Source organism: Giraffa tippelskirchi, chromosome 6 (assembly GCF_054371585.1).
Source record: "Giraffa tippelskirchi isolate mGirTip1 chromosome 6, T2T-mGirTip1v1.2.pri, whole genome shotgun sequence".
NCBI lineage: Eukaryota > Metazoa > Chordata > Mammalia > Artiodactyla > Giraffidae > Giraffa > Giraffa tippelskirchi.
Window position 1 is genome coordinate 105,737,168 of NC_137280.1, and position 21,861 is coordinate 105,759,028.

Sequence of the window (21,861 nt, forward strand, 5' to 3'; positions counted from 1 at the left end):
AATAAAATGATGAAACAAAGAACTGTAACTGTATTTTCCCTCCACTCCGAACGTGTAGCTTTAGTGCCCTGAGGGCTCTTTTCATCTTGTCTAAGTGCTGGCATATGATGTGATTGTTAACAGAGCTGGCCACCAGATGAAGTGAATTATCTCAACTGCCAAAGTTCCCACTTGCTTTCCAATTTAAACATCGGTTTAACACAGAAACTGAAGGGTATTATGAAAGCTTTAATACGAACAAATTCAGACATGAGAAAAACAATACTGCGAGGTTTTTGCAAACAGCCAAACAAATACGTAATTTTTTGAACCTGAAGATGAGTCAGAAAAATGAGTGGTGCAGCAGAGCAGACAGGGTATGTGCTTCAGCTGGCAGCAAGGGAGAAGGACCTCTTTGTCTTAAATAAACATGTTGTTCAGAACAGGGCATGCTTTTACTTAAGAGAGTGAAACAGTGAGGTCATTAACAAAACACAGCGATCAACGACAAAGACTTCTGATTTAAAATATTTCAAAATGCATATCATCAACCTGGACAATCTGAAATGTTTTCAATAGGCTCCTCTGGATTATTAGGGTCCTTTTCATTAGACAATTTGCCTTTCTCATGGAAATTTTTTCTCCATTTGGATCACTAGCTGGTAACAGAATGTGCCAGCATATGTCCTGAATGGCTCCTTGAAAATGAGACTTCATAGCTAATTCATAACCATAAAATTTGATGCTTTCTCACACAAGATAAAGCTCTTCCCAGTACATGCTGTAAAAATTAAAATATACACACTGAAGTCAAAAGAATATGAATTATCACTAATTTTTAATCTTCTTTAGCTTTCATAATAAAATAGTATTAATATGGAGACTGTGTAAATAATTGTGTTCACAATTAGAGAAATTTACCCTTATCAAAATATGAGCTTTGAAGAATTGAAATAAGATTTGAAAAGTCATATTTAACTAAGATTTAATAATATCCAAGCTAAATACATATGAGTTTGCTACTCAAAAATATTCCTAAAAAGTTAATAATATTATTACAGATTTTTCCCTGAAAAATACTACTCGTTAGGGTCAGTTAGCTACATAAGTAAATAAAGTTAGCTGTTTTACTATACAGAACTGCTCTAATCATCATTTCCATCTTAAAAGTATAACTTGGGAAGGTACAAGACTAGGAAATACGTGTGCATTGATTGTACAAAACATTAATTACACTCTATTAAAAGTGCAAAAGGGTATCACCATGCAAGGATTGCATGGCTGTTCACATATGGAATGCATATTGAACATTATTGACAAATTCAGAACAACCATATGCAATGTTCAATGGCATTTCCAAATATAAAATACAAATACAGTATGTAATACACAAGAGCATGTTGCATACCAAATGATCAAGTAGTTTACTGAAGATTAGCCTTTAAGAAACAAATAACACTACAAATACCATATGCACCTGATAGTGATTTATTTTTTACATTGGTGATATTCATCAGATAGATCTTAAGATAAAAACAAGCTTTCACAGAGTTCTCTGGCTGAGCACTCTTTGTGGTAAATTAAAGGAGAATTATAGAACCAGTTTGCCAAAATGGACCTTAGAGATCGTGCAATCTTATTTTTAAATGGAAAAATGGAAACTTCAAAACATCAAGCTGCTCACCCAAAATTACAAAGTCCATTAATAGCAGAGTTCCAGGTGTCCTGGTTCGCAGGCCAGGCCCAAAATGAAAGCTATCTTAAATTCATTCATATTTACTTAAAACACACATATACTTACTTGTAAACCTTTACAGGCTCATCAGGTTGTCCAACACATCATATACAGGAACACCCAACTCTGGGTTCTGACAGGGCAACATCATCTATTCCCAGTGTGATTTTCATTGACAGTGACTCACACCTTCCTTGGATTCAGTGGGGAACAGGAGATGATGACCTCAATAGGAAAACAGACATGGCTCCATGAAAGTCATAACAGAGCCTCAAACTGTTTAATCCTGAAATGGGTTCTGCAGAGAACGCCTTCAAGAGGATGTTTTGTTCTTCCTCCAGAGTGCTTTAGGAAACACCAAACATGTACCAAAACCTCCTCCCTCATTGCCATCAGTCAGAGCTGTTAGGCAGAGAAAAAGCCTGAAAATGAAAGAAGAATATGTGGCTCCCAACTGCACACTTCAGCAATACGTACTTTCCACCCTACCTCCCTCAACAGCCCATCTCCTCCAGGCACAGCAGAGAAGAACCTCCCCCAGAGCCCACCACCCATGAAAAGTGTTCAGTCAAATCACTCAAGTGAACTTTGAGATATATACTTGGATATAAACTACCAGCTGTAAGGAGATGTGGTCAGTCACTCAGCATCCACTTTTTTCCCCAACAGAACCTTGGGAACTGTCTTACCACTGAAATGTCAAATACACAGACAGATTCTTAGTTACAGGGCAAAAAAACAAAAAACAGTGCAATAACTATTTCCTCCTGAACATCATCTTTTCCATTTCCAGGTGAACAGCTCCAGCCTACACCATTCCCTCAAAACCAGGATAATAATAGAAATTTGGTGTGATCCAATGGAACACATTGAACAATCATACCAGAATGCCAACAGTCTAGAAATGGTGAGGAAGAGGGGAGGGTCGATGACTGGGGGAAAGTTAATTTTCAAAACATTACCAAAACAGACCATTTTCATGTCAACAACCAAGTATTTCATCTTCTGTGAGTTGCAGAAATTGGAGTTCCCTTTTAAGATTTAAGGGGATTCCCAGGTGGTACTAGTGGTAAAGAATCTGCCTGCCAATGCAGGAGATATAAGAGACATGGGTCCGATCCCTGGATTGGGAAAATCCTCTGAAGGAGGGCACAGCAACCAACTCCAATATTCTTGCCTGGAAAATCCCCATGGACAGAGGAGCCTGACGGGCTACAGTCCATAGGGTCACAAAGAGATGGACACGACTAAAGTGATTTAGCAAGCACGCATAACACTTAAGAGGACTTGTTACTAAGTTTTAAAATCATTCTATGACCATCAAATTTAATAGTTCAATATCCAGCATTGTTCATAAAGTTCTGAGCACTGCCAGTAACCAGACAGATAAAACAAATCTTAGCCCATAGTAATCACTCTACTTCCTTCCCAGACTCAGTAAACCCCCATTCTTAGATCAATCCAGTTATAGTGGGAATTACTCTGTGTTATTTTAACTTTCAGTAAGACTTATCTTTAAATAGAGTCAATAATACAGTATACTAATGCATATATATGGAATTTGAAAGATGGTAACGATAACCCTATATGCGAGACAGAATAAGAGACACAGATGCATAGAACAATTTTATGGACTCTGAGGGAGAAGGTGAGGGTGGGACGTTCTGGGAGAATAGCATTGAAACATGTATATTATCATATGTGAAACAGAACACCATTCCATGTTCGATGCATGAGACAAGGGCTCAGGGCCGGGGCAATGGGATGACCCAGAGGGATGGGATGGGGAGGGAGGTGGGTGGGGGGTCCAGGAAGGGGAACACATGTAAACCCATGGCTGATTCATGTCAATGTATGGCAAAAACTATTACAATATTGTAAAGTAATTAGCCCCCAACTAAAATAAATAAATTTATTTTAAAAAAATAAATAAATAAATAGAGCCTATGTAGTACATAGAAGTATCTTTAAGAACCAAACTATTTACTATCCATGTTGTCTTTTATTGTCAGTTTCCTTAAAAAAAAATCAATAATCAATAAAGCTGGGGGTGTAGAGATTATACAACTAAAATATGTACCCACATTACTCACTAATACAGTGCAATAGTTACATAACCAAATTTAATATTACTCATCAGTAATGAGACACTGATCAGCTTAAACAACAATGGCATTGCTGAAAGGCATTGCAGTCTAGGCCCAGAGGTTTCACTGACTACTGATAGTTGTTATGTCTCTTTTTGATATTGTATATGGTTAGTCATATTCTGAATTCTTCAAAGTCCATCAGGTAACAGTGAGATTAAAGGTTTGCATTTCACCACTCTGAATACAGCTGGTCAAGCAGTGATAGATGACATCACCCCTAATGGAGTTACTATGTGGAGATAGACACCTGGGTAAAGGGAGGGAATCATACTTTCATTAAAGTGTAGCTACCAATATCTTCATAGTGCATTCTCCAGATTAGTTTTGATGCCGCTTCAGATTAATGATACTAAGGATCTCCTTGAAGAAATACTGACGTGATTACTGCATCGGCATGGAGAATCAGCAGTTTGGAAAACTCCTCTGAAATAAGACTGGAGAAGAGAACTGCTGTAGATGAACAATGTTTCCCAACCATCATGTTTATCATCAATCTGTACTATGGTTTGATTGACATCATATTGCCTCGAGATAATTTGTTCTGCATATTGTTATAATAATTGAACTTTGATTTCTATAGACTATCATGGGATATAGAGAAGAGAAATCTTTAAAATCCAACAAATTTCTTAGCAAAAGAGAAAAACACTAGTTAACCTGGGTGCATGCATGCTAAGTCACTTCAGTCGTGTCTGACGCTTTGTGACCCCAGGGACAGTAGCCCACCAGGCTCCCCTGTCTATGGGATTCTCCAGGCAAGAATACTGGAGTGGGTTGCCATGCCCTCCTCCAGGGAACCTGGTTGGGCTGTATCTAATTATCCAGCTCCTTGCTACATGAAGTATGTGTTCAGGGATCAGCACTATGGCCACCACTGGGAACATGCTAGAAACGCAGAACCTCAGATGTCACTGGGCCTCTTAGAGCAGCATCCATATTTTAACAAGATCCCGGCAGGGGTTGGTTAGATGGACATTAAATTTTGAGAAGCACTAATATAGTTACATTTATGATGTTAGAATCAGAGAGAGAATGAAACCCAATGTATTCCCTATGTCTTTCCTGTAGCCCCCAGAAAATGCCAACTTGCATTTAATATATATTGTATAAAGTCTCTGGGCTAAACAACTAAAGGCCAGTGAATCTCCTTGACACAGCTTGGGAAACATGTTTTCTCAAATCTTTGAATCATCAAATATTTTGGAACAAAAATTAGAAGGATAAGAATCAACACATCCAATTTCTAGCTCTTTCTTGCCTGTATTTGTGTCCTCGGGAAAATGAGTTTTCATCTCTGTATTCATTCCGTGCTCCACACTGTTTTGGGTTGTTGGGATTTAACACTGGATGAAACAGACATGGTCCCTTCGGATAAATGGAAGGGCATTTTAGTCAAAAAAGTAGCACAGATATATAAAATTTCATGGTGATTTGAAAGAACAGTGAAAGTGAGCAGTTTGTTCAGTGTAGGGCAGGATATATGGTGAATACACTGGGAAGAGAACGTGCCACGAGCGTGCTTTCTTTAGACTTTGGTCTCATGCAAAGGTTAGCCATGACAAATGTTGGGAATGACATGAGCCCTGACTTTAGAACTACTTCCCTGGCCTCAATTGGAAGAATGGATTTAAGAGAAAAGAGGCTGAACACAGGGGTTTCTGTTAAAAGGACGTTGAAGTCATCCAGTGATGAGATGATAAGAACCTGAAGTGGTAGGAAAGGCACAGACAGAACAGGTACAACGTCTAAACCAAGAAAAATGAGTTTGTGCCCCAGCAGTGGGGAGGAAGAATGGGGAGAAACAGAAAAAGCTGCAACTAATTCCAAAGTGTCTAGTTCAATTCAGTTCAGTCACTCAGTCGTGTCTGACTCTTTGCAACCCCATGGACTGCAGCACACCAGGCCTCCCTGTCCATCGCCAACTCCCAGAGTTTACTCAAACTCATGTCCATTGAGTTGGTGATGCCATCCAACCATCTCATCCTCTGTCATTCCCTTTTCCTCCTGCTTTCAATCTTTCCCAGCATCAGGGTCTTTTCGCATCAAGTGGCCAAAGTATTGGAGTTTCAGCTTCAACATCAGTCCTTCCAATGAACATTCAGGACTGATTCCTTTAGGATGGACTGGTTGGATCTCCTTGCAGTCCAAGGGACTCCCAAGAGTCTACTCCAATGCTGCTGCTGCTGCTAAGTCACTTCAGTCGTGTCCGACTCTGTGCGACCGCATAGACGGCAGCCCACCAGGCTCCCCCGTCCCTGGGATTCTCCAGGCAAGAATACTGGAGTGGGTTGCCATTTCCTTCTCCAGTGCATGAAAGGGAAAAGTGAAAGTGAAGTCGCTCAGTCGTGTCCGACTCTTAGCGACCCCATGGACCGCAGCCCACCAGGCTCCTCCGTCCATGGGATTTTCCAGGCAAGAGTACTGGAGTGGGGTGCCATTGCCTTCTCCGGTCTACTCCAATAAGACAGTTCAAAAGCATCAGTTCTTCAGTGTTCAGTTTCCTTTATAGTCCAACTGTCACATCCATAATGACTACTGAAAAAACCATAGCCTTGACTAGATGGACCTTTGCTGGTAAAGTAATGTCTCTGCTTTTTAATATGCTATGTAGGTTGGTCATAACTTTTCTTCCAAGGAGCAAGAGTCTTTTAATTTCATGGCTGCAAGCACCATCTGCAGTGATATTGGAGCCCCCAAAAGTAAAGCCTGTCACTGTTTCTACTGTTTCCCCATCTCTTTGCCATGAAGTGATGGAACTGGATGCCATGATCTTAGTTTTCTGAATGTTGAGCTTTAAGCCAACTTTTTCACTCTTCTCTTTCAATTTCATCAAGAGGCTCTTTAGTTCTTCTTCGCTTTCTGCCATAAGGGTGGTGTCATCTGCATATCTGAGGTTATTGATAGTTCTCCTGGCAATCTTGATTCCAGCTTGTGTTTCATTCAGCCCAGCATTTCTCATGATGTACTCTGCATATAAGTTAAATAAACAGGGTGACAATATACAGCCTTGACATACTCCTTTCCCGATTTGGAACCAGTCTGTTGTTCCATGTCCAGTGTTAACTGTTGCTTCCTGATCTGCATACAGGTTTCTCAAGAGGCAGGTCAGGTGGTCTGGTATTCCCATCTCTTTCAGAATTTTACAGAGTTTGTTGTGGTCCAATGGTCAAAGGCTTTGGCATAGTCAATAAAGCAGAAGTATATGCTTTTCTGGACCTCTCTTGCTTTTTTGATGATCCAATGGGTGTTGGCAATTTGATTTCTGGTTCCTCTGACTTTTCTAAATTCAGCTTGAACATCTGGAAGTTCTCAGTTCATGTATTCTTGAATCCTGGCTTGGAGAATTTCGAGCATTACTTTACTAGCATGTGAGATGAGTGCAATTGTGCAGTAGTTGGAGCATTCTTTGGCATTGCCTTTCTTTGGGATTGGAATGAAAACTGACCTTTTCCAGTCCTGTGGCCACTGCTGAGTTTTCCAGATTTGCTGGCATATCGAGTGCAGCACTTTCACAGCAACATCTTTCAAGATTTGAAATAGCTCAATTGGTATTCCATCACCTCCACTAGCTTAGTTCATAGTGATGTTTCCTAAGGTCCACTTGAGTTCACATTTCAGGATGTCTGGCTCTAGGTGAGTGATCACACCACTGTGATTATCTGGGTCATGAAGTTCTTTTTTGTATAGTTTTTCTGTGTATTCTTGCCACCTCTTAATATCATCTGCTTCTGTTAGGTCCATACCATTTCTGTCCTTTATTGTGCCCATCTTTGCATGAAATATTCCATTGGTATCCCTAATTTTCTTGAAGAGATCTCTAGTTTTTCCCATTCTCTGGTTTTCCTCTATTTCTTTGCATTGATCACTGAGGAAGGCTTTCTTATCTCTCCTTGCTATTCTCTGGAACTCTGCATTCAAATGAGTATATCTTTCCTTTTCTCCTTTGTCTTTTGCTTCTCTTCTCTTCACCACTATTTGTAAGGCCTCCTCAGACAACCATGTTGCCTTTTTGCATTTCTTTTCCTTGGGGATGGTCTTGATCCCTGCCTCCTGTACAATATACAAAGTGTCTAGTAGGGCAGTTGTAAAAAGTGATGAAGCTGTTAACTGGGAACAATACAATAGTGGGAGGATTGAGTTTCGAACAACAAAAGAAAAGAGATGATGAGTTTTACTGAGTATGTTTGGTTTAGAGGTCTGATGATATTTAAGTGGAGACCCTGGTTGACAGGAAGGAAGGAGGATCTGTTGTTTGGACAAGATGACAGCTTAAGGGCCAACTAGTAAACCTCTCGTATCAAAATGGATTTTGTTCACATTTTGAAGGACATAGACATCCAAGAAAAGACTTCTGATGATACTGTATGTGCACAAACACTTCAAAAAGAATATTTAGAAGTGCAGTTAGCATGGATTATTTTAATTCTAAAATAACTTTAATCTTTAAAGCAGAGGAGACAGAGGAGAAAAGTCAGAAGTAGAGAGACAGTTTCGACAGCAGTTAAGTTACCACTCCACAAGCTGCAAAAGAAAACAAATTATGTTTCATGGACAAAAAGAGAGTTTTTTGTATATCTATAATCAGCTTGACAGAGACCTGTGTTTTTGTAATTTCTACATTTAAGGGGTAATAATTGCAATGTGTCTCACCCTTCAAACTTTTTATTAGTGATGAAATGTGTTTAGAATGCCCCAAACTCTCATTCCCCAGTCAAGTGTTCTGTCTGCTGCTGCTGCTGCTGCTGCAAAGTTGCTTCAGTCGTGTCCGACTCTGTGCGACCCCATAGACAGCAGCCCACTAGGCTCCCCTGTCCCTGGGATTCTCCAGGCAAGAACACTGGAGTGGGTGGCCATTTCCTTCTCCAATGCATGAAAGTGAAAAGTGAAAGTGAAGTGGCTCAGTCGTGTCTGAGTCTTCGCAACCCCATGGACTGTAGCCTACCAGGTTCCTCCGTCCATGGGGTTTTCCAGGCAAGAGTAGTAGAGTGGGGTGCCATCGCCTTCTCCGGTCCTGTCTGTCAGCTCTCACTATATTGATTTACATTTGTCCCTATGAATACTAAACACACATGCCCTTCAGTGCATATCAGTAACTAAAAGAGAAATGGGAGAGTACTGCAAAGTGAAACAGGAATCTCTTCCCTCTCTGGTCCAGATGTGGACTTCTGCCTCACTGTGTAGCCACAATAGGAGAGCCAAATATTAGAATCCTTTACCTATTTGATTTGGAAATTCAAAGGTAAACCCACTTTAGATAACCTGATGTTCTTTCCAGCTGCTCACTGCCTCCTTAGTCACAATCTTCTGATGGTCAATTAAAAGTATGGCAGAGACTAGAGCTGTACATTTTTATTTAAAATAAGCACTATAATCAGTAATAGAGAGTGTGCTTGCCTTTGTAAATCAACTATCTAAATATGCTTGCCTCTGGGTGAAGCAGCACTGGACTCCCCACTCTTTAGAGAGTGTAATGTGCTCTCCTAAGACAACAAATCCTGACTTCAAAGACTCGGCAGAAATAAATGACTTAAATGGACTTTGAGAAACATGCCATAGTTTTATCTCTTGCTTACCATCATTTGGAATCTGCTTGGACTCTCAAGTAAGAAATGGATATGCTGTCACTCACCACAGAGCGTTGAGTGTATTTCTGATGGGTAAACTACAGAAAAGACAGTGCAGTGCTTCTATCTCTCTTTCCCTTTCTCTCCCGCTCTCCTCCTCCTCTTCCCTCTAGTGTCTTGCTCTCTCACTCACTCTCTCTCTCTCACACACACACACACAAACACACAATAAAGGGGGAAACCACAGGAAATGATGATGAGTGTACAATGTAAGTCAGAGTTATATTCCTGAGAAGGAGCAGACACAGTGAGGGAGAGAGAAGAAAAGAAGATTGAAAGAGTAACAAACAGGGCCGTGAAAGCAACAGGGAGCAAAGGAGGAGAGCAGCAACACTAACACGCTGAACTTGGGCTTAATTCAGAAGCAGGGTCATCGTGGCTTAGCTCAGGAGAAGAAAAGAGCTGGAACCCATTGAGATCAACACTGACAAAACGTGAAACCAAAGTCAGCGAAGAAACTGGTGGAAATCAATTCAGCAGAGTATTTTTCAGTGTGACACAAAGCTAAGCAAAGGAGCCTCCCTCCTCACTCTGCCTGCCTTTGTCTTCCAGCAAACCCTTCAGGCTGTTGAAGAAGAGCCCTGGAGAGAGAGGGTGGGGTAAGAATGGACAGTGGAAGGAGAGCAGGCACGCAGAGCTGGTTCCTAACTAGCATTCAGCGTTAGTTCCTTACAAATTGCCAGACCCGGGGGGAACTAGCTCAGCCCTCAGCCTCATTTCCTCACTTGTAAAATGGAGATGATTATGGTACATTCATCGTAGATTTATTGTGATATTTTCACAAGATAATGTAAATGATATTCAGTCCATTTTAACTACTCAATCAACAGTAGATATTATTATTAAATATTGTTGATTATTATTAAAGCCACGGAAGTCAGAATCCAAAATAGCTTACATTTACAGATCTGTGAAAAGGACAGATCCTTAGAATGGCCAACTCATTTGATCCTTAGACTGACCTTTCCACAGATGAGAATGCTGAAGCACAGAGTGAGTAAGTATAATAACAGCTCTAAGAACTTGAACCTCAAGCAGTTAGATTCAGAATTTTTGCTCTTAAAACTATGCTATATTACCAAAGTGTCCTTGGAAAAAATCTGTTCAACTGTTGCATTTTATAGATGAGAAAACTGAGTCTCACAAAGGTCATATCATTTGTTTTATGCTACACAGCCAATCAGGCAATCAGCCCATTATAGAATTCTGAGAGCCCGTTTCCATAGGAAACACTCTTCAACCCAAAATGAATAATCCAGGGCCTGCCCTGGAGGTTGAAATGCTTGTTAACATTTCATCCAGTTACTTTCTTCTATAGAAAATGCAATGAATAACATTATTTATTCATATCAGATTCATAGTGGGGAAGGCATCTTTGTAACAAAACTTGATAAATTTGTAACTGTTGGTATTTGTTTGTGTGAAGAATGTAAAAGAATAGGAAGAGAAGAACAGAATCAACTTGTATTAAGTAATCACTATGCTTGGCACGCCATGCTCCATGAAAACTGACAAGCAATATCTGATCCCACAGATATGGAGCAGGTCCTGTGGCCAGAAGGATCTAATAAGAGTTAGTAAGAATATGATTCTTATTTTAGAAGCTATAAATAAAACAAGCATTTGTACTGATGTTGAAGTAGAAATCTGACTATCACAGCCTTTGGAATTCACTCAATTTGTTGGTATTTGTTGATTTGGTAGGCGATGAAGAGTAAGCTTCCTTCATACACGGTCAAGTTTCTTCATATGGAACATGCAACCTCAAGCCACAGGAACTCTACCTCCAACTGGCATCCCCTTCTGGGGGTGTTCTCGACATCAGCAGTACTTGCTGCAGGTCACAATGTGGGCAAAAGGACAGAAAGAGGAAACAGATCATAGAAAGAGCTGTATGTCCTAAAACTACCTTTGGACAAACAACACCGAATAAAGGATTGTTCTCTGCTTTAAGCCTCTCCTTCCTCTATGTCAGTATAAATCAAGACCCCAGAAGAGCAGTGCTGAACCCTCTAATATGAAAACAAGGATTCCCCAAGATAGAGGCACCAAACTTCAATTTCTGAACATCAAGTGATACTTCCTAAGATGAAGATTCCATGCTCTCTGAACAAGTCTTTGCTGGTGTCTTCATACTCAACAGCCCAATCTCACCATTCATCTGGGTCATAAAAGTATCACAATGTTGTAATACCATCCCTCTTTTTCTTCATTTTTTTTTTTAAAATTGAAGTATAGTTGACTTACAACATTGTAGTCATTTCCGGTATACAGCAAAGTGATTCAGATATATATATTTTTTCATATTCTTTTCCATCATAAGATATTGAAAATAGTTGGCCTGTGCTATACAGTAGGTCCTTCTTGTTTATTGATTTTATACATAGTAGTCTGTGTTTGCTAATCCTCAGTTCCTAATTTATCCCTCCTTCTCCCCTTTCCCCTTTGGTAATCACAAATTTTTTTCTACATCTGTGAGTCTGTTTCTGTTTTGTATATAAGTTCCTTTGTATCATATTTTATATTTCACATATAAGTAATGCTGCTCTGTCTTTTCCATTCACCTAAAGTGGATACTTTCCCTCCACTGAGCTAACCATTAAAGCTTCCAGATTTCAGCTTATAGGTAACAGCAGGGGTAAGGTGGAAGAAAGATTATAGGTATATGATTCACCAGTACACTAGGTCTCTACCAATACAGGAGCAACCAATAGGGACTTCAGCAAGGATGCCCTGTAAAAAGAACAGGACAGTTCAATGGTATATGTCTTCTGCACTCTTACACTCTTATACCCTGTGTCTCCTATCATGGCTGTCTGTAGGATTTCTAAGTGCTGACTCTGCTGAAGCTGAAGACCTCAGTGGGACAAGTGTTATGGAGAGTGATTGATTGAAATTCAGAGCACTTTGCAGAATGATTTGTTTGACATTCCCAGTAGGAAACTCTTGTTTGTTGAACTTATTATTCATTCATGTATTCATGAAAAAAATACAATAAATGCATAATCTCTGCATAGTGCCTCAATGATCACATTGAAATGAGCCCAGAGCTTTGCAGTGCTAAGCAAGGTCTTTAGTTTGCAACAGAACAGTTTTACACGGCAATATCATTAACTGTGTCTAGAGTTTACATTATGCTTATAAATCAGCCAGGGAAATTTAACCTGCATTGTAATTTAAGGTTATACAGAGAATCAGACATTAAAAATGCATATGCATAATAATAACTCCTTGTGTGACTTTTTTTTTTTTTGGTTTTCTTCCTACTGAGTGATTTAACAATTACCATGTTGAGATGCAACTGAGTCTGTTCAGCTAGTGTTTGTGTTTTGACTTTTTGACAACTAGAATATAAGCCAGGGGAAATGCAGAAATTACTTCCAACATCCCTGGGTAACTTGGGAAAATGGCTCTTTAAATAAGCTATTAGAGTAAGGGAAAACATGCTACATTATTTGGAAAACAACTGCTGTTAAATGCTGTGTTTTAAAACAACAGCTATTACTAGACTTAAAACAGTGAGGTCAGAGTGTTATAATAGCACATTGTCAGTCTAGACCTTAATGTTATATTTACAGTTGCTGCAGTGACAGTCTCTGGCCTTTCCAGTGAGAGCAAGGGTAGAGAATACAAGAAAGGACCACCAGAGCACAGGGCCCTCCCTTCAGAATTGAGTGTTTCTGTTGATCATCAAAAAACAAAAAGGAATTTAAAAACTATATCATTATTCTCTTGACCATAAGTTTTCCCTGATAAAGATATCTTTAATTTTCAAATACCCCTAAGTGAACCATATTAATCTCCCAGCACATTAAAAAAATTTTAATTTACCTGACCTTTCTCCCACTCACATGGTACGAGTCTTCTAGAAACATCAGGACTCACTCTAATTTCAGGATTGAAAAGAGCCAAGACAGCTATCAATCACATAAAAGTGCTTCCAGAAGCATAGGGTAGCAAGACCCCTGAGGTCATTGGTGACCTTGATAATGGTCCAATATTTTATCCATGTCTCTAGAATGTCTGTAGAACATCAACACTTAAATATCTCACACTAACTATGCATCCTGAGCTGACTCCATCTAGATCCTCACATCCTCCATTAGCACAATTCTTTATCATTATTAATTACACCACTCGCCAGTTCTCAAAATCTTTACCACTTTGTAGTGTTCTCCTTTTTTAAATTTCTCTTCCCCACCACTGAAACCACATACATATATTCTCACATTTGTGGTTGTTCAGTCATATGCTCCTCAATAATCATTTTGGGTTTGTTATTCCATTTTCAAAATAACTCATCTAAACTAACCTGTGTTATCACCTGACCTTCTGCAACAACACCCCAAGAAGATATTTCTGTCTTCAATATCTGCACATGTCAATATACCCAAAGCTGCTAAAAATATTTTCTTCAGTATATGGTTATACTACATGCCTCTGAAGCTTATAAATATTGTAATGTTTTTCACCATCTACTGTTTCAACTCAGAAGTTTCTTGCCTAATTTTTAGGATGTTTGTCAAACTTCTTCACTTCTTCCCTTTCTATCTCATTACCCCACATAACTTTCCCTTCTTGCCAGCATGTTTTGCATGTGTTGTCTCTCTCTGCATATAATGTTGTCTTCTTTCCTCAGCCCTTTTATTTTCCTAACCTTCACTAAAAACTTCCACCTACTTTAAAAATAATAAAATGTATTATTTGAAAGAAAAAATAGGCACAAATTTAGCAAATACACCCAAAAATGTTAAACAAATTTTAAAACATTAGAAATGAGAAAGGATCATAAATAAGTGGGGAAATTTTCCAAATAACAAAAGAATTACAGATATAAATATATGAGTACATTTTAAAAGCTAGATGAAATGAAAAGTATTTAGCAAAATGAAAACTTAAAAAGAAAAGTTAAAAAATTCAAATATATCAGTCCAATATACAGATATATATGTACATATATATATATATATATGGAATCAATTTGTTCTATAGAGAAAGCAACACAACACTATATATAAACTAAACTTCAGTTAAAAAAATTTTTCAGACAGTCAATGATATCAAACACCCTCCACGTCCTAAAAAAAAGCATTTGATACAGATACCTTCTTGGGAAAATTAAGACACAATGTATAAATTCAAAGTTTAAAAAATTTTTCAATAACATGTAAAAAATTTTAATGTCCAAAATAAATTTGCAAATTACCAGAACTGATATTAAGTCAAAGAAAAAAAGGATTAAAATATTATAAGCAAACCTCATTTATGCATGCAAATATAAAAAGGATTTTAAATATCAATGTCACTATTAGTAATGAAATTCAGTACATCAACAGAATCAAAAACTAGAAAGAGAATTTCCACTTCTGCAATGAAGGAGTAAATGGTAGCAGACTTGCTGCCCCCACTATAAGTAAATAGGAAACAGGATAATTTACAAGAAGCATCTGTTTTCAGACATTGGGTACCAGGCAGCACATGATTGCGATCCCTGAAGAGAAGGAAATTACTGAGGAAACTGTTACAGTCATACTGTCTTTCTGGTTACAGACCTTTTAAAAAAAAAAAAATCATAGTTCATAGAGGGGGAATCCAAGCAAACCACACTAAGTGGCTCAGCAGTAAAGAATCTGCCTACAATGCAGGACACGTGGGTTCAACTCCTGGGTTGGGAAGATCCCCAGAGGAAATGGTAACTCACTCCAATACTCTTGCTGGGAAAATCCCATTGACAGAGAAGCCTCCGGGCTACAGTTCATGGGGTTGCAAAGAATTGGACATGCCTGAGCACAGGCACACATCTGACAAAGCCAGGAAGCGAAGAATTATAGGGAATTTTTAATCTAAGCAATCTCCAAGTTTACAAAGAGCTGAGAGATATGTATGTTCTGCTAAGTCATAATGAAGAGACCTCACTGATGGCCCAGCATATTAAGGAAACATCCCCAAAGGGTTGTGTTTGAAGAGCAGAGCCAAATCAGCTAAATAAAAAGAAAAACATCAGGAAACTTGAAAACATAGAGTTGCTAATTATCCAAACTGAAACACAGATGAAAAGTCAGAACTAATTATACACCGTCTATTAAAAAAAAAAAACCTATGACTTTAAATAAAGTTATAGAATGATGAAAGATGAAACAATGGAAACAAATACATCCAAATTTAAAATAATGCTAGAGTAGTAATATTAGACAAAATAAATTTCCAAGCAAAGGATATTACCAGGAATAAAAAAGATCATTTCAAAAGATAAAGTTGAGGAATTGAGAGGAAAACAATCCTAAATTTTTATGTCCCCGATAGCAGAGATTAAAAATACATGAAGCAAGCATACACAGAAATGGAAAAAGAAATAGAAAAATCCACAACTATAGACAGAGATCTCAACACCTTTTTCTTAATGACTGAAAGAGAAGTAGATAGAGAATCAGTAAGGATATAAGATACCTGAAGTCTACTATAAATAAACTCAAGCTAACTGATATTTAAGGAAGATTCTCCTAATAACAGCAGAATATACATTGTATCTAAATTCACACAGAATACTCTTTAAGATAGATCATAATCTAGACTACAAAATGAGTCTCAATACATTTACAAGAATTCAAGTCATACAAATTATGTTTTCTGGCAAGATGGAATTATATTAGAAACTGACAAGAAGAATCCTCCAATATTTGGAAATGTAATAGCCACATTGCTAATTAATCCATGTGTCAAAGAAGAAATCACATGGGAAACTGAAAAGTATTGATCTCTTGAACTGAAAGTGCTGCACTCAATATGCCAGCAAATATGGAAAACTCAGCAGTGGCCACAGGACTGGAAAAGGTCCGTTTTCATTCCAATCCCAAAGAAAGGCAATGCCAAAGGATGCTCAAACGACCACACAATTGCACTCATCTTACACGCTAGTAAAGTAATGCTTAAAATTCTCCAAGCCAGGCTTCAGCAATACGTGAACCGTGAACTTCCAGATGTTCAAGCTGGTTTTAGAAAACGCAGAGGAACCAGAGATCAAATTGCCAACATCCGATCATTGAAAAAGCAAGAGAGCACCAGAAAAACATCTATTTCTGCTTCATTGACTATGCCAATGCCTCTGACTGTGTGGATCACAATAAACTGCGGAAAATTCTGAAAGAGATGGTAATACCAGACCACCTGACCTGCCTCTTGAGAAACCTGTATGCAGGTCAGGAAGCAACAGTTAGAACTGGTCATGGAACAACAGACTGGTTCCAAATAAGAAAAGGAGTACATCAAGGCTGTATATCGTCACCCTGCTTATTTAACTTATATGCAGAGTACATCATGAGAAACACTGGGCTGGAGGAAGCACAAGCTGGAATCAAGATTGCCAGGAGAAATATCAATAACCTCAGATATGCAGATGACACCACCCTTATAGCAGAAAGTGAAGAACTAAAGAGCCTCTTGATGAAAGTGAAAGAGGAGAGTGAAAAAGTTGGCTTAAAGCTCAACGTTCAGAAAACTAAGATCATGGCATCCGGTCCCATCACTTCATGGTCGCCATAGATGGGGAAACAGTGGCTGACTTTATTTTTCTGGGCTCCAAAATCACTGCTGATGGTGACTGCAGCCATGAAATTAAAAGATGCTTACTCCTTGGACGGAAAGTTATGACCAACCTAGACAGCATATTAAAAAGCAGAGACATTACTTTGTCAACAAAGGTCCATCTAGCCAAGGCTATGGTTTTTCCAGTGGTCATGCATGGATGTGAGAGTTGGACTATAAAGAAAGCTGAGCGCTGAAGAATTGATGCTTTTGAACTGTGGTATTGGAGAAGACTCTTGAGAGTCCCTGGGACTGCAAGGACATCCAACCAGTCCATCCTAAAGGAGATCAGTCCTGGGTGTAAAGGAATGATGTTGAAGCTGAAACTCCAATACTTTGGCCACCTGATGCAAAGTGCTGACTCACTGGAAAAGACCCTGATGCTGGGAAAGATTGACGGCAGGAGGAGAAAGGGACGACAGAAGATGAGATGGTTGGATGGCATCACCAACTCAATGGACATGGGTTTGGGTGGACCCCGGGAATTGGTGATGGACAGGGAGGCCTGGCATGCTGCGGTTCATTGGGTCACAAAGAGTCGGACACGACTGAGTGACTGAACTGAAGGAGTTGTTTGGTAGTGTCTACCAACATTTTAAAATGTGTATGCACTTTGACTCAACTACTATACTTCTAGATATCAAAATATAGAAATAACCTAACATGCACACAATAAGAGAAATTATTGTGGTCAACTGCACCCAAGGATCTGCAGTATGAAAACTTTAGGTTCAAATCTTACTTCCAACTTTGTTAACTCTGGGACTCTGGGTAAGATGCAAAATCTCTGAACCTCACTTTTGTCATCTATTAAATAGAGATAATAATAGGACCTATTTTACAAGTTCATCAAAAAGAAAGAATCAAATAATTCATGTGAAAGGTTTAACACATAGTATGACACAACATACGCTTTCAATTAAAAAATTTGTCTTTGTTCTCTGCTGTATTTCCCAGAACTTAAAACAGGCCCATCGTATCACAGCAGCTTCAAAAACTTGAATGAATTTCACATTATTACTTCACCAGCAGCCTCAGTTCCTCTGGGAAAGCTCTCTGATAGACCCTGGCATCTCTTTGATGTGCCTCTCAGACCCCTACCCTTCAAGAATGAAACACTTATTACCAAAATGTTGGGAGTGCAGCCAACAGTCCACTGCCAACCCCTTCAGGAACTGGCTTAAATGAAGAGAGCCAACTGGTCCAGGGACACACCCGTGTTCCAGGGCAGGCCACATCAAGTGACGTGTTGACATGAGGACTGAAAAGCCCAGACCCACCATCCTAACCTAGTAGGGCTTTGAGAAGTCATCCTATCTTCAGAATTCCCTAGAGGATCACCTGAGGTGTCCACTGACACAGCATTGCAAATACTGCCAAATCTTATCCAGCCAAATCCCACTTCTCTTCCTTTCCTCTCGGGAGTTCATCCCAAGAACATGCCTTAATAAATGCCCTAAATGCTAGTCTTTGAAATGGCTTTTCAAGGAACCTAATCTGTGACAGTCTCTGAAACCTAAATATAATTTAACACAAAATCCTCTTTTTTATTGTCCTAGTGTTTTTTAAGCACAATTTGTGAATATTATTAATAAAAATAAAATAGTAATTTTGTGATTATTTAATATCTCCTTAGTGCAAGCTAAGCACAGAATCTGCTTTTGTTCAAAATGTCATATTTTGTTTATTACAAAATTTTAAATTTTTATTTTTTTAAAGTGTATTAAAATATTATTTATCTTGATTGCTTGAATGCTCAGTCACTCAGTCATGTCCAACTCTTTGTGACCCCATGGACTGTAGCCCACCAGGCTTCTCTGTCCAAGGGATTTTTCAGGCAAGAATACTGGAGTGGGTTGCCATTTCCCCTTCCAGATCTTTCCAACTCAGGGATCGAACTCATCTCTTGTGTGTCTCCTGTATTGGCAGGTGGATTCTTACCAATGAGCCACCTGGAAGGTCCCTTGTCTTGATTACTGAGCTTAAATTTGGGGCCTAAGACAAATGGCACACTCACCTCAGCCTGGTTCCAAATCTGGCAGGAACCATATATTTTTATTATTGTTTATTTTGTGTTTTGTGTTCATTTTTGCCATGCCTAAGACAATATCTGACATGTAATAATCCCCCCAAATTAGACAAATAAATTAATGAATTAACTGCAAGGATTTTCATCACAATGCTGGTTGTGATAGAAAAATATATCAGTAAATAAAAGTTTTAATTGTGATACATTCATGCTATGTAAAATTTTTCAAAAGGATAAAACACATGTATACATATGCTAACATGAGAGAATTTCTAATACATATTGACAAGTTAAAAGTCATATTCAGAATAATGTATATGGTATATCATAAAACATAGATGATAGATAAAGAGATGTCTGAATAGATAAATGGTGCATTACATAATAAATGCTAACAGAAGTTATCTTTGGATAAGTGAGTGGAATAGTAAGTTGGAGGAAAATTATGAGGGAAAATTTATACCCAATATTGTATGTAATTCTGAATTATTTGAACTTTCAGATCACTTGTAATGATATATTATTTTTTTAAGCTTTTTAGAAAAAAATTCAAAAAAGTTTACCACTTCCTGAAGCCCTCCTTGATGGAATCCTGTTGAATGCCACCTTACTGTGAGCCTCCTTAGCCTGGTGCACTGGGCCTCCACTTATTTGCAGGGTGAATTGTAAAGTTCCAGTAACTCACATCTATGTATATTCTTTCTCATCCACCAGATTGAAAACTCCTTTGAGGATGAAGCTGATACGTCTGTTTCTGATGCCTTTCCAATAAAATATCTCAACAGTATTCTATCCAGAGTTGTATCTGACTACCTCAAAAATGTGAGGCCATGTGGGTCTTGTTCACTGTATTTGTATATGGCACGCACATCAATTACTATGGGATTTCCCTTTATATACATGCAAGAAACTATAGTGTGTAGGCAGGTGAACCAAAATCATAAAAACAGTTAGGAGCCATACTTAGACATTCTGCAGGCTACCTTCCCATAGCAGTTTCTATGCACCAATATTACTTATGCTAAACGTAATACGATATCATAGGACATAACTTAATGCCAAGCTTTAAGAGGAATGCCTCTGACACATCATTCAATCTAACATGTTGTCAAGCAGTTTCTATTACCTGTAAAATGCTCCCGAAAGCACTGAGTCAGATTAAAGAGACAACAATAACTAATGACAGATTTCAAAGTGAAGTGTCTGGTACAAAGATTTAATCTTTCTTCATCTAATTCCTAACTCTAGAGATCATTCAACATGTTCCTTGGGATCCTGGAATTCCCATGGGGAGTGGATAAGTAATGCCAATAGGCATGACTGTGAAGATCTGGAGGAGACAAAGTTCTCAAATGACCTTCAAAGAACCGGGTCCATGGAGGTTTACCATTATGTTTCTCTTTATAAATTTCCTGCAGCTTCTATCTATTCTGGATTACATTACAACATATTCAAAGTTGACTTATGTTCGTGCACAGCCTGAAGTGAATAGAGTATGTGCTGACATGAGTTTAAATCTCTGAATGTAGAAAGATTCAATATGTCAGTCTTACTATAGTATTATCTGCTAACACAGCACTGAATTTAGTGATCAACTGCACTTAAAACTTCACTGTTCTCACGCTTGCATTCAGATTTAGAATCTAGTTTTCTTATCTATGGATTGCAAAACTATTTGGATTCTAAAATTTGGATAAGTAGGATGGGGAGGAGGACAAGTGCATTTAGAAAAAGTAAGTGGATATGGGGGAGGTTTGGGAATCTGACATCTGAAACTGATAAATTTTAAAAGCTCTTAACTTCCAGCTAAAACTAATCATCTTCATTTAATGCTCCTATTAAAAATGAATGTGATGTAACTGCAAACATGTTAAGATTAACCGATACCTAGGAGACAAAAAGGAGCTTCCCAGGTAGCACTAGTGGTAAAGAACTCACCTGCCAGTGCAGGTGACGTAAAAGACACAGGTTCAATCCCTGGGTCAGAAAGATCCCCTGGAGGCGGGTATAGCAACCCACTCCAGTGTTCTTGCCTGTAGAAGCCCATGGACAGAGGAGGCTGGTGGGCTACAGTCCATAGGGTTGCAGAGTCAGACATGACTGAAGTGACTTAGAATGCATGCACACAGGAGACAAGAAACACAGTCACAGTTTTCTGGTTTACAATGAAAAAGTATGCTTCAAATTATTCTTTTTAAAAAGAAAAAATTATCACTTGGCACTTACCATTTGTTCATTATCCATCTGTCAATACTTCAGTTGTGCTGTGCTGTGCTTAGTCACTCAGTTGTGTGCAACTCTTTACAGCCCCATGGATGTAGACCATAAAGCTCCTCTGTCCATGGGGATTCTCCAGGCAAGGACACTGGAGTGGGTTGCCATGCCCTCCTCCAGGGGATCTTCCCAACACAGGGATCGAGCCCAGGTCTCCCGCATTGCAGCCAGATTCTTTACTGTGTGAGCCACCAGGGAAGTTACTGAGTAAACTGAGTTACTATTTCTCAAATAACCAGAATTTCTTTGTGTATTTTATATTTTTTCCCTGAAGGTCGTTGAAAGTGCATATAATAAGTCAGTACACACATAAGAAGCACAAAGAGACCAAATAACATTTAACATACTATTTAATAACCAACACCCAACTCTGCGTGGGACATTTTAGACTCAATGTCAGCTCAGAGAAATATTGATTCATTTTAATAAGATTCAGTGCGCAATCAGGCTGGAAAGACATATGAATCATACCAAAAATAAGCACAATAT

At 38.7% G+C, this 21,861-nt stretch overlaps 1 long non-coding RNA gene across 1 annotated transcript in view; it reads right to left on the reverse strand.

Annotated features, from left to right (window-relative positions):
* Positions 1–207: 207 nt before the first annotated feature.
* The window catches only part of LOC145509740 (uncharacterized), a 57,427-nt gene continuing 35,773 nt past the window's right edge, over positions 208–21,861 (reverse strand). Inside the window, exons 5-6 of the long non-coding RNA XR_014056374.1 lie at positions 1,781–2,136; positions 208–760 (exon numbers count right to left, since the gene is read on the reverse strand). This is a non-coding gene — a long non-coding RNA (uncharacterized LOC145509740). The remainder of the gene's footprint in view (positions 761–1,780; positions 2,137–21,861) is intronic.